The sequence below is a fragment of the Phoenix dactylifera genome, chromosome 1 (assembly GCF_009389715.1).
Source record: "Phoenix dactylifera cultivar Barhee BC4 chromosome 1, palm_55x_up_171113_PBpolish2nd_filt_p, whole genome shotgun sequence".
Taxonomy (NCBI): Eukaryota; Viridiplantae; Streptophyta; class Magnoliopsida; order Arecales; family Arecaceae; genus Phoenix; species Phoenix dactylifera.
Window position 1 is genome coordinate 11,852,369 of NC_052392.1, and position 6,643 is coordinate 11,859,011.

Genomic DNA, 6,643 nt, shown 5'->3' on the forward strand with positions numbered 1-6,643 from the left:
GAAAATGAAGTTAAGATAAAAGTAGGGATGTGCATTATGCTGAGAAGTTACAACACTATTTAGAAAACACTCAAAAAATTCAAACTCAGATAACAAACTAAAATTCATTACACTAGAAAGAAGCATGCGCTTGTCAATGATCACATGCTAAGGAATGTGCAAACAAAACAAAAATGTGAGACCTTAACCCAATAAGAAACAACTTTAATTATGCTGAGAAATTACAAAAACACTTAGAAAACACTCAAAAAAAGCAAACTCATATAACAAACAAAAATTCATTATACTAGAAAAAAGCATGCACTCTTCAATGATCACATGCTAAGGAATGTGCAAACCAAAAAAAAAGTGAGACCTTAACCCAATAAGGAACAACTTTACCCTTATCCAGTGGTTTCAAAAAGTTGCATGCCCTTCTTACAATGTGCACAGAACAATGCTGACAGATAGTGAAAAATCAAAAAAAGGCAAGCTTGTCATGGACATAAGGAAAACATCGCTTTCAGAAAAGATTGACTAATTTCATAATTTAATAGAGATGCATTGATAGCAACTATCTAGATTGGAGAATTCTACACTGAGATATGTGGAAAGTTTCAATTAAATGGTGACAGCTATTGCGCCTCTATAATCTCGGAAGCCGAAACCCTTCCTCTTTGATTGTTGTCCTGAGGTTATTTGTCTTTATCAAATTATATCTTTTGCAATGCGCATCTCTGCTCACTAATTTTATGATTTGATCGGTTGATTGTTTTCTAAAAAATCACCAAATTGTGCAGAAGACAAGAAAGCTTGAGCACTTCACCCCAGAATCCTTTTGGTAGGAAATCTAGGAAGAGAGGAACGGAAGACTGCTTAATGAGGCTGCACTTGGATGTGGGTGAAATCAGTGCTAGAAAGGCCTGTGCGATTTCTATTTGGGTTACTTAAAAGAATTGTTTTCTAGTCGATGCCATTTCAGCAATTTTGCATAACTTTGCTTTGTCTAGACATCTGCCTATAGAAAATATGCCTCATAATTTCCTAGTTATCTTGTTTGTTTTTTTTCTGATCCTTGAAACCAACCATTTCAACTGCTTCTAACATAAAGTATCTACCTCACTCCTCCATTATAAGCCAAAACTCCAAATGTTCCATACAAGTTACGAACTCCAAATCAGCATTAATAAAATTTTCATAACCATGAAAGAATGGGAGACAATTCAATAAATGTCTCCAAGTTACAACATGCCCACATGTGGGACTTTTATAATACAAATCTATAGACAAAAACTGCAAAGGAGAATAAAATCCATGAAGAGAAAGTTATTTAAGAAGCTCATTTCTTTTTCTTACATTTAAAATCTTTACATTTTCTATAGTTACTCTTTGTGTTCTATTGATGAAAATCATCTTGCCTAAACAAGTTCATGTACTTTAGTTGCTTGTTGTGTTAGACTCTCTAATGCATATTAAGCGACCTTTTCTTGTTTTGAAAAAAAACGAGATGTGAGTATTTATTAATATATTTCCAGCCAGTTTCATCAAACAGTAGAAAAGCATAAAACTTCATTTCACATGGAACTCATCCCATATGGTACACTTACAAAAATCACAAGCCACATATAAATATACAGCAAACGTTGCACACATAAATAAAATCCAATTTTTTCATAGGACAACAAACCAAAATAGCTAAATGAAAATATGCAGTTGAATTAGAGAGAAAATTTAGGAATATGGTAGATAACAAGAATGAAGTTATAAAGACAAATATATAGAGAATATTTCATTAAGTAGGAAAATTCCAGAGAAATGTTAATCCATCAAATATTTGCAAAAGAAATGAATCATTTGTAAGAGTCACCAAAAGTTAATAGAAGAATAATGTCCCGTTAAGTTGGTATAAACTTGGGAGGAAAGCTGACATGAAATTCTAGAATGACTGAAATTTTGTCAATAAGCCAATGAATATTCACAAGGCAAGAAATTCTCTCAGTTCACTTTTGATTTTCTTGACATTTGAATTTACAGATATTTTTCAAAAAAATAATTTTCATGTATTGAAAGAGTAATACTACTATATGAGAGATTAAAACCACAGAAAGTGCTAATGTTAGATCTGCTTAGGCTTGAGACTTAGATTTTAAGCTTTGGTTCTATTATATTCCATACTTTAACAGAATTAGATGCATCTTTATAACATAAATAAATAAATAAGACAAAAGGAGTGAAGACCCAAAGTTTTGCAAAGTCAAACATTAGTGTTCCTATATCGGACAGGATACAAAAGCACCAAGACAAAGGACCAAATAGGTAGGAGATGTGGCATGTGCAGTACAGTGAATTAGATGGTAATTCATATAATGCAGCATTAATAAGACACCAAGGGACTTAGACATGATTTTAAGATCAAATCCATGAATCTTAATTCAGACCTGAAACATCTCAGGTTTTACTACTGTTTCAAAACTCAGGCCTGTGGCAGCCTAGACGAGCGGCCCCTCAAGCACTTGCCTAGGCATGAGAGGCATATCTAGGCAGCGAATAGCCAAGACAGACACCTAGGTAACCCAGGCAGTCAAGAAAGGCAAGCCCCAAAAACCCACCCAGTTCCCACAACAACAACAACTAAAGCTCAAAGACCTTAAGGCAAGAGAGAAGGGAGAAAGGAGAAAAGGTCCATTTCGCAGTCCTAAAACCGAACCAGATGATGTTTTCATTTTTTTTCTTTTTATTTTACATCTTGTCCATTGTCTCCCCTTTTTGTTGTCCTTATTTATAATATTTTTTCCAGAAATTATTAATAGTAATATAGCAGTAACTAATTTGGGGGTTTGGTGCCTTTAGGGGTTGTGCTTTTATGTTTTAGAATTTAGTTTCATTCAAGAGTCAAGCTTTAATATTATCAGGGTGTGGAGACCATTGGATGCATGCGATCATCTTGGTGGGAGCAATTTTCAAGTTTATCCATCATTTGATGGAAAGAAAGAAGTAACCTAACGTTTTGCTCCTCCCTACTCCCATTTTCTTTTCCCCCTTATTCCTTCTTTCTCTGATTGTTCTCTCTTCATGCTATGTTTTCCAACTTCTCTTCCAAGTATCATATCCTCTCAACTACTTATTTTTCCGAGTTAACAACTGAGCATAAATATGACATATTATAAACCATTTCAATATCCATAAAACCTGGAACCCTAATCCTAACACCAGACCAAGAAATTGTAGGAAGACCCTTTAGCATTGTTGCAGGAAGATCCTTTAGATTTATTGTACTACCTAGTCTTGCAACTAGCTTCAATCTTTCCAAATTTCTAGGGCAGGACACAAACAAAAGAAAATTCTTTATTAAAAAATGGTTTAAAAAAAGTGAATCCTTCACACATATGCAGCTGTAAACACGAGCTTCCAACAACACCAATCACCCTAACCCCGGACCTCAAGAAGTTGATCTATTCTTATATATTCAACTTTCACACCTGTGTGGAGTTCTTGAATCATGGGTTGGGGCTTGGCACAACCCTATCAAGAGAAAGTTTACAGCATCTCATGCTACATATGGTGTTGAAGGAATTCTGGAATTTTATAATTGAAGATAAAAGCCAAGAAAAGGATTTGGCACATATTTAGATAAACATGATCTTCAAAATATGTCAACGATCAGCAAAAGTAACATCATTGTATAAAGAAAATGCATATTCATATTAAGGACAATTTCTGTTGCCTTTTCCACACTTTGCTTCGAATCAGTCCATTTCTCCTAGCATCCCATCAAAATAAAGTCTATATCAATTGCACCCTTTTCTGTCTTTAAAAAATATTATGAATTTTTCAGAACTCAAAAAAGAAATAAATAATGAAAATAAAACACTCCAGAATGAATCTGGTTATTTTCTAACAGGCCTTATAGACAGAATGATTTTAATCTCGAAACTTTTGTAGGCACTGAAAGAGGCATTGCTTTTGTTGGTTATGCACATAACTGGCTTAAAATCAAGCATCTTGCAGGTTCAATGCAGATTCCATTTCGTTTATATATTTTCTAGGTTTACAACCAGTTTCTGCATTCATTATTGAGCACCAACTGAACCTTGTGTATCAGAGAGGGAATAAACACAAGCATAGACATCTCAAAACTTCTAAAGTACCATTACAACAAAGCTTAAATGCAGTTTCTGTTGCTTAACATATGCACATATGTTGCTTAAATGGGCATCATGAAATGCAGAAGGAGGAAGTGATCCTACCAAATATGTTCATAACTTGCTTAGAATTAAGTACCCCTGAATTTTGTACAACTTCCCAGTTTTTTTTTTAATTTCAAAAGCCATATATGTGATGTAGGTTACAATCAAGAACAAAGTAGGCTAGTATATTAGAAATAAAGAATGAAATAACCTCTCTTAAAACCCTCATTTTTCTTTTCTTTTTGTTCCAGTAGATTCGCAGAATGCTCAAAAATCAGATGGTTAGCCTAAGAATGTACCAGAACTAGCAAGAAATAAAGCATGAATAACTTCCCTGATAACCTTCAATTTTCCTTTTCCTTTTTCCAGAAAATATAAAGAAAGCTCAAAAAGTTCAAGATGGTTAACCTAATAATGCATACAATATTTCATAATATTCTGTGAACAACATATCTATGATCTATCCATCCATTTTTCTCTGACCTCACACCTGAGCTAAAATGTTCAAATTTCAAGGATTAGTACAACACTTAATCACACCAGGTACAAAGAGAAGCCAAGAACTAAAACAGTAAAGAAAACGGAGTCAGTGAAAAGGTGATGAAGGAACAGAAAGGATTATAATGAGACAGAAATAAAAACAGTACAGAAGCCAGAAATTCTTGAACAAGTGATGAGGAGAACAGAGAAACACTATAATAAACACGAAGGCATTCTGCCAAGCAAGAGGGAGCTATGGAGAATCCTGGAATGCATAAACATTGTTTCCATACCTACCTAATAATCTCGAGCAACAAATAGTATGTTATTCAACATTATGGATGATAGTATACAAAAGTATTTTTGTTAGCATCGAGACTTCAATATTCTAGAAAACTTTTTTCTTCCAAAATCAAGTTAACAAAGAACAATTCTCCAAATAGAAAGTTTACATTGTCAAAGCAATTCTGCATGTTTTCTGCCTTCAACAAATAAGATCGCATAATCCTCGTTGACACTAAAAATAGGGGTCGCATCATAATACGAGATCATCTAATAAAAATCGCCCTTTCTTGATCATGAACAACAAGTTTCAGTTTGATCAATTGAAATCTAACATATCTACAAAGGAAATACTAAAAATCTGTTGTGATACTTACTGCTGGCTAGTTCAGAAAAAAAACTTCACGAGGATTTGGACGAAAGTTAAAACGAAAAGGCAAAAGTACAACAATAAATAAAAAACAATGATCATATTACCGATCATCAAGAAACTATTTTTCCAACCACGGAAAAGAAACCCCCGGAACAAATAACATATAGTAAACATATAAAAAAAGAAAAGCGAATCTTTCCATCAGAATTCGAAATCAAGAAGAAGACACGAACAGAAACATCAGACAGAGAAACCAAGAAAAACTAATAAAGATGACGGGAGGCTGCCTCGTACCACTTCCAAAACCCTTCTCCGCTTGAACTTCATCTCGAATTTCGCATCGCCAAAACCAAGAACGGGGCGGGTAAAGCAACCGCGGCGATCCCAATGGTGGTCGACCCCGGCCAAAATCCGACGCCCGATCGCAGTAGAATCGACAGTACAGTAGGATTTCCGCTCCAAAAATCGGATCAACAAGGACAGATATATAGAGAAGGAGATTGAGATTGGGCGAAGGGGGAGGGGGAGGGGGAGGCGATTAGGATCGTTTTGGAGGGGAAATTAGGGTTAGGGTTTCCGTTGCCCCGATGAGATCAGCGGAGAGGTGGGGGGGACGGGAGGGGAGGGGAGAGAGAGAGAGAGAGAGAGAGAGAGAGAGGAGCAAATGGATTCTAAGTGAGGAAAGAAGCTGGAGAGCATATATAGAGCGACTTATAGGATAAGGACTTAGTGTTAGAAAAAATATGCTTGGACTAAAATGCCCTCGGAGTATGGTGTCATTTGGCTTTTTATGTGAAGCTGGAGAGTACATATTGCGTTGTTTCATAGGAGAAAAGAATAAGGAATTAGTGATAGAAAAAATATGTTTGGACTAAAATGCCCTCAAACTATGTGTCATTTGCTTTCTATGCGAAAAGGGACCATGGTTGGTTTGCTTAGACATTAAGTTGTGGCTTTTAGCTTTCAAGAGATCTTTTTTTCCTTTTTTTTTCAGTTTTCTTTTCCATCTATTAAACCTTCCAAACTAATTTAAGCTTTCAATTAGTTTTGGAGAATTAACTATTGGAAAGTAGACCCATATTTCAACGCTAGAATAATTATTGATAATAGAAATTTGAGCACAGCAACATCCGCGAGGTTGCGAGCCAACTTTCTCCTTCTTGAGGTTAGTCATGTATTCAGATATGTGAGGATACTTGGTGGAAATCAATCCTCATAGTTGGTAAAATTGATCCACAGTTTAGACAAGCATGAGTAAAAATATATGATTGCAATCATGTAATAGACGGGCAAGAGGCCATGAGCCCAAAAGGGTCATCAAATGCTAGGATGTCTAAATCAA

At 35.2% G+C, this 6,643-nt stretch overlaps 1 pseudogene; it reads right to left on the minus strand.

The window, feature by feature from the left end:
- Positions 1-5,922, minus strand: part of LOC120104032 — a 30,998-nt pseudogene extending 25,076 nt beyond the window's left edge.
- Between the last annotated feature and the right edge of the window lie 721 nt (positions 5,923-6,643).